Source organism: Papio anubis, chromosome 7 (assembly GCF_008728515.1).
Source record: "Papio anubis isolate 15944 chromosome 7, Panubis1.0, whole genome shotgun sequence".
NCBI classification, from domain to species: domain Eukaryota; kingdom Metazoa; phylum Chordata; class Mammalia; order Primates; family Cercopithecidae; genus Papio; species Papio anubis.
Genome location: NC_044982.1, coordinates 147,719,185 through 147,729,683, shown reverse-complemented (window position 1 = coordinate 147,729,683; position 10,499 = coordinate 147,719,185). Strand labels below are relative to the sequence as shown.

The 10,499-nt window shown below is 38.9% G+C and overlaps 1 long non-coding RNA gene across 1 annotated transcript; it reads right to left on the bottom strand.

The window, feature by feature from the left end:
* Window positions 1–548: 548 nt before the first annotated feature.
* On the bottom strand, window positions 549–6,256 carry LOC116275872. Its single transcript, XR_004185197.1, has 2 exons — window positions 2,044–6,256; window positions 549–652 (listed from the first exon to the last, which is right to left on the bottom strand). It is a non-coding gene; the product is annotated as an uncharacterized LOC116275872 (long non-coding RNA).
* Between the last annotated feature and the right edge of the window lie 4,243 nt (window positions 6,257–10,499).

Genomic DNA, 10,499 nt, shown 5'->3' with positions numbered 1-10,499 from the left:
AAAACAACTATGATTCAAATATCCAACAAAGTTGGAAAAGCCTGGCTTAACTGAGGAATGAGCCTATTACATGCCTGCTCAGGTCACGTGGGACATCTTAGCCCCTTTACTCTCCCCCAGTCTTGTCCCCTCTGTGGGCGGAAGCTCACCACTCAGCATCTCTTGTGCTTTTAACCGTAGGTTCCAGTTGGAAGTCACAGACTTCTGCTGCTTCTCCCAATTCTGTCCTCCTCTGCCTATCACACTACAGAGTTGGTACCTCAGGCTGCCAACTCTCTGCTTTTAAAAGGCTTCAGAGAACCTTTCTTTAACTGTGTTCTCTGGAAATTTTCTATGAGATGTTAATTCTTATTCTACAAGAAGACAATCTCATGGTCTACTGAATGTGTGAAATATCAGGTTAAACAGAGTTCTTTACTACAAAGTTTCTCAAAACCCTTTAATTTGCCACTGTACATTGTGGATCCAGTGCATTTGGTCTGACTGGGTCTTCCATGGGTTCAGATGTTTTTAAAACTCAGAAAATAGAATTGTTTTGTGTTTTTTTCCAGCCACTCAAAATAGCTAAAAGGTTTGAGTCAGCTCCCTGTAACAACAAGGCAGTGCATTTTAGTCACCTGCAAAGCCTCCTTCATCTTCTACTTACAGGACACTGGGAAAAGATGAGAAGAAAACATTCACTCACTTTTTAGGAATCTGATATATTAATACCCAAGTTATTTTTACACATTTGCAATTCATTGCTATTTTGTTGATACTGGTTCTTTCTGAAATTATTATTTTTCTTTCATTCTTTTTTTAATTGTACTGTTGTCATTTGCTGTTATTAAAAAGAAAAAAGCCCTATTATCAGCTACCTAAAGATTGGCAGAGCACAACTAGGCAATGTCACCAACATGAAAAAGAAAGATTCAAATCTTCCTACCAAATACCTAGACTATGAGTCAATCGGGAGTTGAGCGCCTTGAGTTTAACCAGGCAGGGCTGGAAATGACTAAAATGAAGGACAACCAGGCTACTGATAGTACATTACAGCTGGAAATGAAATTAAACTTTTGAGATTTTACAATTTGTTTTGGTGTGTTGGTGAGTGGGTGAGGGTGTGCTTGTATGTGAGTGGATAGGTATGTTATTGCATAAAGGGTAAAGGTTTGGGGGTAAAGTTTTCAATGGATAAGAAAACAAACAAGATTTAAAAATTTAGTTAAATAAATGGAGAGTGGAGAAGACATTCAGGTGGAAAAATACAAAATTAGCTTTAAAAAACAACCTGAGGGATCCAAAGGTCTGTAAAAGAAATATTCTACAACTGGAGAACATGTCTAAGACACACAAAACTTTATCACTATGCAGATTGTACACTATTGCTTATGCATCCCAATAAATGTGCCCAAAGGTAGCACTTTCAGCTACACAGAAAATACCAAAGCCCAGACATATTTCAATGCCAGTTCCTGGGCAGGCTGGCCCTCAGGCAAAATATTCTGGAACACCTGGTTGGCTGGCAGACTTTCCTGGATGGCAGTGTTTTGGGACCAAACAGGCATTTATTTCAGCTTCTCTGATGCTTTCATACGGTAAAGGAGCAATCAAAGAATACTGGCTTTATTTTTTGAAGCACTGGTTTTGATCCACCTAAGAGGAAATGGCAGGGGCAGGGGATGGGAGGAGGGAAGGGGAGTAATGTGTTTCACAGCTTCAAATCAAACACTGTTGGAAAAAATGTCCAGAAAGCAATTCAGAGTGAAAATATTTGCTTTCTGGCTAAATAGCCAGTAGCTTTTTATTGCAAAATGGAAATAAACAGTACTGCTCATTTATACCAAAAAAGGGCAATCTACAAATAACCCAAATCCAAAAATAAAAGTATTGCCCAACAGACTAGGACATGATTCACTAAGGTCTTGACTTCAGAGTTACACCAATGGCCATGGCACAGATTAGAGTGGGCTAGGGTTGTGATTAGTATTAATAGTAAAAAGTCTCAAATATGCCTGAGTCCACACCCCAGAAGGGTATGGCCACCGTCACTGTGATCCTTACCCTTCACTCTGTTTGTTGAACAGATGTATTCTCTCTCTCGCTCTCATCCATGCACTGCGATGCTGAAGACCCATGTCCAGACCACATGCAGTGACAAAAGTAAAGAAAATCACACTGAAATGAACTTTATGAAATTGTTCTCTTTAATAGCCAACAGTTTATAAAAGAGAGTGAAAAATAAATACAAAGCTAATAATGATTACTACAATGGGGAAAGAGAAGTTGGCCAAGAAAAAGAAATAAATCATAATAGTATTCATTCATTCATTCATTCATTCAATAATGCATTAAATACCTACTACACTGGGAACTGCAGATACAGAAAGGAATAAAATATGTCACCTGGTAAGAAATACAGGAATCAAGAGATGTATCACTCTAGGTGCTCATGTATAAACTGATATCTTACATCCAAATAGCACTTTGAAGGCTTCAGCAAATTTTCAGCCACATATTTCACCTGATCCTCATAACATCCTTTAGATATAGATCAGGCAGGTAACATATGACACTACAAACTCAGAAAGGTTGAGCTTCTTTCAAACATTCTGTTAATAAGGATGAGAACTGAGATTGAGACTCTGGATTCTTGTGCCACTCTCTATGTATCTAGAAAATGAAACATAATTTAGTAAGAAATATTTCTGTGTTGAATCACTCCAAAAATAGCTGTTCCTCTAGATCCCATAGTCTGCACTAATTAGTGTATTAGGGCTATTTTTGGAGTGATTCAACACAAAAAGATGATAATTATAAGGTAGCTTGTTTGTTAGTGTTTGATGATGACCAACATAGATCATCTTGCTTGAGGATGATGAACATAATCAAGTGCTAAAGAATAAGCTACCTAACAACCATCCTTGAACTTTGTATGTATACTGGAGTCTTCTCAATCCTCTAGAATTTGTCTGGGTCACTGCCATTCCAGAATCTAATCAAAGTACCTTCTCTATCAGGCAGGTTTTATTCTTTGAGGTTTGGGCTCCAGTTTCCACCCACATTCACAAACAATAGGCACCGTCATGGAGGCTCTGAATGCAAAGCTGTGGACTCTTCTCAGCATTTTTGTGGTTGTCTTGGACATTCATAGGGATCCAAATGGACCGGGTACTTTGACTTTGCACCAGTCTCTACTTTTAAACTATTCAAAACAGCCCTGTAAAACTTAGCAATGGCTCATGACTAGGGTTGTATTAATCAACCTTGGGTTTTTAATAAATTCTGCTAGCATTTTGCAATTCTAGAATTTCACTTGCCCTTAAAGCTAAGTCATAATCAATGGAATAATTCTAGACTACTTTTACTACACATTAGACAAAAGACTTCCTCCCAGCAAACATATCACTATGTAGAATTAGTCACAGCTACTAGTATTAAAAATCCCAGACAGAATTTGGAAGCCCAAATTGTGAATTATTGTCCATGAGTTCATCCACTGAAATCATACTTAGAATCTACTATGTTCCAGGTGCTCTTCCAGACACAAGAGCCCCAAGAGTGTGAAGACAGTCAAGCTCTCCACTTTAATGAGGAGGAAATAATAACCAAGGAAAAATATGCAAGATAATAGAAGTTAGTGTGAGTGCAAAAACACAATAAAATAAGATGATAGATGAAGAATAGGTAGGGAAGAGGTGATCAGGTGATCAGGGAAGGACTCCTTAAGTAAGTGACATTTGAACCGGACATGAGGTTACCAGCACTTGGAGATTTGGGGCAGAGCACGTTAGCCAGAAAGACCAGCAAGAGCTAAGGCTTGGGATAGAAATGAGTCTGAAACTACACCTAGAGCATGGCAAACAAGGGGCATCCCTAGTCCAAGAGGTTAGAAGCGAGCTGTGGTCAAGACATGAGATCTTTGTCCTGAGTGTAATGGGAATCCACTGGAGAATTTAAGTTAAGGTAGTGAAGTTATCTGATTTCAGCAAGTGGATCCCAGAATCCCCAAATATAGGAAAAGATGCTCTTTAGGAGGCAGTTGGTTTATTTTCCTGATGAATGGAAATGTGTCTGAATAACTTGCAGAAGCAAAGTGGAAAATCTGCAGGTGCCACTCTGAGTGCAGAGCCTTGTTATTTCCTTATGGATCCCAGAGGTTTCTGACATGGTCCTGGTATAAAAGATTCTAGGCGACTGTGAAGAGTGAGTCCAGGGGTAGCCAATCCCGAGTTCTATCTGGGCATGTATCACAGCCACAGTTACAGAGGCAAGTTTGTGAAGCTGGCTCAACACACAGCAGGAGTATCTCAGCATTGTTGCTGAAACTGCTTCTTCCCTGCTGTCTCCCAGGAAACAGACTCACTGACCTAATCTTTTTCTGTATTTCTAATTTCCACCATCAACGGCCAGTGATTATCTAAATGAGATTGCTCAAGTATGTCTTTACTGTATTGAAGATGAAATAGCAGCCACAAGGCATTTTTTAAGCATGAACTACCTTTAGTATAAAATCAACTATCTCATTTATTCATCTCATCATCTGTTATTCCTAAACAGTTCCATATGCATGGGTTTATATTTGATATATAAGACTGTTGAGTCGTAGCACCCACTTGGTAACAGCAGGGACACGTTTAAAACACGCTTGATGTTACTGCCCTAGAATATCTTGCCACAGAGCATTCCTTCCTAACAGTACAATGCTCCTTGTGAATACCACCTCATTAATTCTGGGAGAGGCAGTGACAATCACTTTCCCCACATTTTACCCATAATGAAACAGAACCACAGAGAGTTTCAAAGTGACCCAAGAGGATGTGCAGTTACTTGATGGCAAGATCGCAGATAAATTCCTCGTTCCACTTGACCTGAAGACTTTACATCCTGCCCCATGCACACCAATTCATCAAGCCCTAATGAATAAAGCTGCCTAACACCCATCCTTGAACTTTTTGTGTATCCTGGAGTCTTCTCAATCCTCTAGAATTTGTCTGGGTCACTGCCATTTCAGAATCTACTCAAGGTACCTTCTGTATCAGGCAGCTTTTATTCTTTGAGGTTTGGGCTCTAGTTTCCACCCACATTTTCAAACAATAGGCACAGTCATGGAGGCTCTGAATGCAAAGCTGTGGACTCTTCTCAGCATTTTTGTGGTTGTCTTGGACATTCACAGGGATCCAAATGGACCGGGTACTTTGACTTTGCACCAGTCTCTACTTTTAAACTATTCAAAACAGCCCTGTAAAACTTAGCAATGGCTCATGACTAGGGTTGTTTTAATTAACCTTGGGTTTTTAATAAATTCTGTTTGTTAGAATTTTGAAATTCAGGAATTCCACTACCTTATGTCTCAAAATAAAGTTAAATTTTAAGAGATTCTTTTCCATCTTGAATAGCCTACAAGTTACTGTTGATGTCAATGATGCCAAATTTTTAGTGACTTTTTTCAGGTTTGATGAAGCTCATGATGACAGCTATCTTTTGTGGCTTGTAGAAAAGCAAAGGAAATGCAGGAAAAAAGGCATCTGATCTGCAATTACTTGGTGGGTAAATGTGAATTTGATATCTGTGTGAAGCAAATCATATTCCAATTACCTTCAGGTTATTTTCTCCAGCAATTTTGCACCATCGCTACATCTCTAATATCACTGTAGGTTGTCTTTCTCAGTGTGAAAAATAAGTAATGATAAATCTCTACACGTTGGACAAAAGCAAGGACAACAATGGGTCAGCCACATCAATCTCCCTTGTGCTCTCAGTTCTTCTCAGGTATTTCGTTTTTGTGGAATTCCTCAGCCCACCTAACCATCTGGGCCCATGAACAAAAATATTCATTAGTCCCTTAACAAAGAAACCTTATTCACATTTTTCCAAAGCCATGCATATATTCTCAGTTTTAAAAAGTTATTTTAAATTAAAAAATAAAAATAGAATACATTTATGGTATACAACATATTTTGAAATATGTATACATTGTGGAATGGCTACATCAAGCTAGTTATCATATGCATTACTTCACATGCTTATCATTTTTAGGGGCTGAGAATACTTAAAGTCTACTTTCTTAGTGATTTTCCAGTGTATGTTGTACAACAGATCTCTTGAATTTATTCTCCTAAGTGAAATGTTGTACCCTTTCACCAATATCTTCTCTATACCCCCATCCTCTAGACCTTGGTAACCATCACTGTACTCTCTACTTCTATGAGTTCAACCTTTTTAGATTCCACACATAAGTGAGATTATATGGTATTTGTCTTTCCTTGTCTGGCTTATTTCACTTAACATAATGTCCTCCATGTCCATCTTTGTGTCGTAAATGACAGGATTTTCTTATTTTTTTCAGGCTGAATAGTATTCCATTGTGTATATATACACCACATTTCCTTTATCCACTAATCCATTGATGCATTTAGACATTTAGGATGATTTCATAGCTTGGCTATTGGGACTAATGCTGCAATAAACATGAGAGTGCAGGTATCTCTTCAACATACTTATTTCATTTCCTTTGGATATATACCAAGTTGTGGGATTGCTGGATCATATGGTAATCCTATTTTAAATTTTTTGAGGGAATTTTGTACTATTTTCCATTATGGCTATATGAATTTACATTCCCAACAACAGTGTGCAAGGGTTCCTTTGTCCCTACGTCCTCCCCAACAGTTATTTTTCATCTTTTTGATAATAACCATTCTAATAGTTCTGAGATGATATCTCATCGTGCATTTATAATTTGCATTTCTCTGATGATTAGTGATGTTGAACACCTTTTCATATATCTGTTGGCCATTTGTATGTCTTCTTTTGAGAAATGTCTACTCAGGTCGTTTGTTCACTTGTGAATCAAGTTATTTGTGTTCTTGCTACTGAGTTGAGGTCCTCATATATTTTGGATATTACCCCTCATTAGACGTATACTTCACAAATATTTTCTCCCACTCTGTAGATTGTTCCTTCACTCTGTTAATTATTTCCTTTCCTTTGCAGAAGCTTTTTAGTTTGATATAATGTCATGTGTCTAGTTTTGATTTTGTTGCCTATGCTTTAATTTCATATCTAAACAATAATTGCCCAGACTAATACCATGAAGCTTTCCTCCCAGGGTTTTTTCTAGTAGTTTTACATTTTCAGGTCTTATGTTTAAGTTTTTCATCCATTTTGAGTAGATTTTTGTCTGATGTAAGATGGGGGTCTAATTTTATTCTTCTGCATGTGAATATCCAGTTTTCCTAGCACAATTTAGGAAAAACTTCTCTCCCCATTGTGTGTTCTTGGCATCTTTGTCAAAAATCAATTGACCGGCCGGGCGCGGTGGCTCAAGCCTGTAATCCCAGCACTTTGGGAGGCCGAGACGGGCGGATCACGAGGTCGGGAGATCGAGACCATCCTGGCTAACATGGTGAAACCCCGTCTCTACTAAAAAATACAAAAAACTAGCCGGGCGACGTGGCAGGCGCCTGTAGTCCCAGCTACTCGGGAGGCTGAGGCAGGAGAATGGCGTAAACCCGGGAGGCAGAGCTTGCAGTGAGCTGAGATCCGGCCACTGCACTCCAGCCTGGGTGACAGAGCAAGACTCCGTCTCAAAAAAAAAAAAAAAAAAAAAAAAAAAAAAATCAATTGACCATGAATGCATAGATTTATTTCTGGACTCTCTGTTCTGTTCTATTGGTGTATGTGTCTGCTTTTATAATAGCACCATGCTGTTTTAGTTACTATAGCTTTGTAGCATATTTTTGAAGTCAGATAGTGTGATGTCTACAGCTTTGATCTTTTTGCTCAAGATTGCTTTGACTATTCAACATCTTCTGTGGTTCTATATGAATTTTCGGATTTTTTTCTATTTATGTGAAAAATGTTATTCATATTTTGATAGGGATTGCATTCAATCTTTAGATCACTTTGGGTAGTGTGGATGTTTTGACAGTATCAATTCTTTGAATCCATGAACACAGATTATCTATTTGTGTCTTCAATTTTTTTATCACTTAAGGACGTATCAGGCCTCTACTTTTCCTGTTTTTCTCTTCCCATTCTACTTTCCACAAAATATTCAGACATTCTCAGAAGTGCCGAATGTTGAAGGTGGTCATGCTCAGGCCTAGCTTTATTCCCAGCAAGAGCAGGAATTTTCTAAAAATACTATCCCATCAGATTCCTGACACTTGTAAGTTTAAAAGTTGAACAAAATCTTATATCCACAATGTATAATGAGTCTTAAAATGTTATTTCCTAGAAAATCTATGATTTAAAGTTAAACCAAAGTATAAGTATCTGATATCAGAGATAGTGAAAATCATGGTTAGAAAACCTGAGTTCAGACCTCAATTCTGTGATTTTCCCCCATCTTTGTGAATCTTGACAGTTTATATATCCTGAATCTTAGCTTCTTGTTTGCAAAAAATTTCATAATAATTAATGCCATGGAGATTTTACAATTAAAGGGAGAATAAAACTAATGCACCAAACTAATATAATCAATATTGCCAAAAACAGATGATGTGTAGTCTTCATTCTTAGTTCATCTATTAACATCATTTGACGTCCTTGACCCCTCTCTGATTCTCAAAATATTTTCTTCCCTTGGCCTCCTGGATCCTACACTCTCCTAGGGTTTGATCTTCCTCCTTTGACTGGTTGCTTCTCAGTTTTCTTTATTGTTTCCTCCTCATCTTCCTGGCATCTTAACATCTGAGTGTTCTAGGGCTCAGGAGTAGGAAATCCTCAGCAGAAGCAGACTGCAAAGCCAAACCTTTCAAACATTCAGAACCAGCAATGTCAAAGTCTGTCTGTGGGCAGGCAGAAGAGCTGTCCACTATGTAGTGAGAATAAAACTCTACCCAGAAGGTAGATGTGTGCTAAACTCCAATGGTGAAAGGAATGGGATGTGACCCTATGATCAGGATTGCGCAGAATAATCCTCACTTCAGTCTGGCTGACATCCTCAAGTATCTTATATTTGGCCCACATCGAACTGAAGAGGACTTAGACACATGTTAAAGCCCCAGCCTGAGGCCATCAAAGAAAACATCTCAAAGATTCTCTCTTACCAAAAAGATTCATGTCAGATTTTCAGACTAAGGCCCTTGGTACTAATGAATTTTTAGTTGGAGTGGTGGCCTTGGCAAAATAATGATGGCAATTCAATTTAGGCCTCCTAATATGTGGATGTTCCTGGAGGTGGAGGAAGAAAATGTGGACACACATGGAATGTGTGTTGGACAGCAGAAATAGACAGAGGCCATGACCAGCGTAGGTCCTAGGTTCCTGAGATATAATAATTCTTCTGAAATGGTGTCCTTTTACTCTGTCTTCCTAGAAGAACTCAGCTCTACAAGTTTTAAAACATTGCTGGGAAGAATGACCTCCTTTTTAAATTCTGGATATATGGAGCTCAAGATGGCAACAAATCCAAGAATATAGAAAACGATACTTATTAAGCACTTACTTTATGCCTAACATTGCTATGTGTGATTTACATGTTATCTCCATTAATTCCCATCATTACAGGGACACACTAGTATGACCTTCCCCCTCCCCCGCCTTTATAGGTGAAGAAATTGAGGCTCAGAGAATGGTTAAGCCACTTACTCAAAATTGCCCAGAAAGTGATGGAGTCAAGATGAAAACAGGCAACCCTATTCCACAGCCCACATGCTCCACGGCCCTGGTGCTCCATGCTCTGTGCACAGACTGGCTGAGGCAGAGCTGCAACAAGATCCTTGACAGCTAAAGTTGCCATTACAATGATGATTATTATCCCTCATTTACATATAGATGAACACCACAAAATGACAAATGTATCTTTATGTTAAAGGTGTGTCCATTATGATGCAATAATTGGCCCTTTTAGCATTTTTATTGCCACAAATCACACATTATGTAACTATTACTAAGCTAATCCCACTAAAGCCTATTAATGTCAGAAAGACTTCGGTGTTTCATTACTAAACCATCTCTGAGGATGTTTTAACACTTGTTCTCAGGCCGCATTTTATATCTGCAATTATGGGGAAAGGATGCCATGAAAACTGTCCTTAAATCCTTTTTTTTTTTTTTTGAGATGGAGTTTCACCCTGTCACCCAGGCTGGAGTACAGTGGTGCAATCTCGGCTCACTACAACCTCCGCCTCCTAGGTTCAAACGATTCTCCTGCCTCAGCCTCCCGAGTACCTGGGATTACAGGCGACTGCCACCATGCCCAGCTAATTTTTGTATTTTGAGTAGAGACGGGGTTTTACCATGTTGGCCAGGCTGGGCTCGATCTCCTGACCTCATGATCCACCCACCTCGACCTCCCAAAGTGCTGGGATTATAGGTGTGAACCACCACGCCGGCCAAATCCATTTTTAATACAGCCACACAAAACATCAGCTTGATTGAGAGCTCCAGGACATTGATTGGGAGCTGTTGCTATATGTTTTTAGGCTTCAAAGAATCATGGCTAAAGTGCTCACCATTGCTAGGGGAAAAAAACACACAGCAGCTGCTCAGCGATGCCTAAGGCTGTGGCC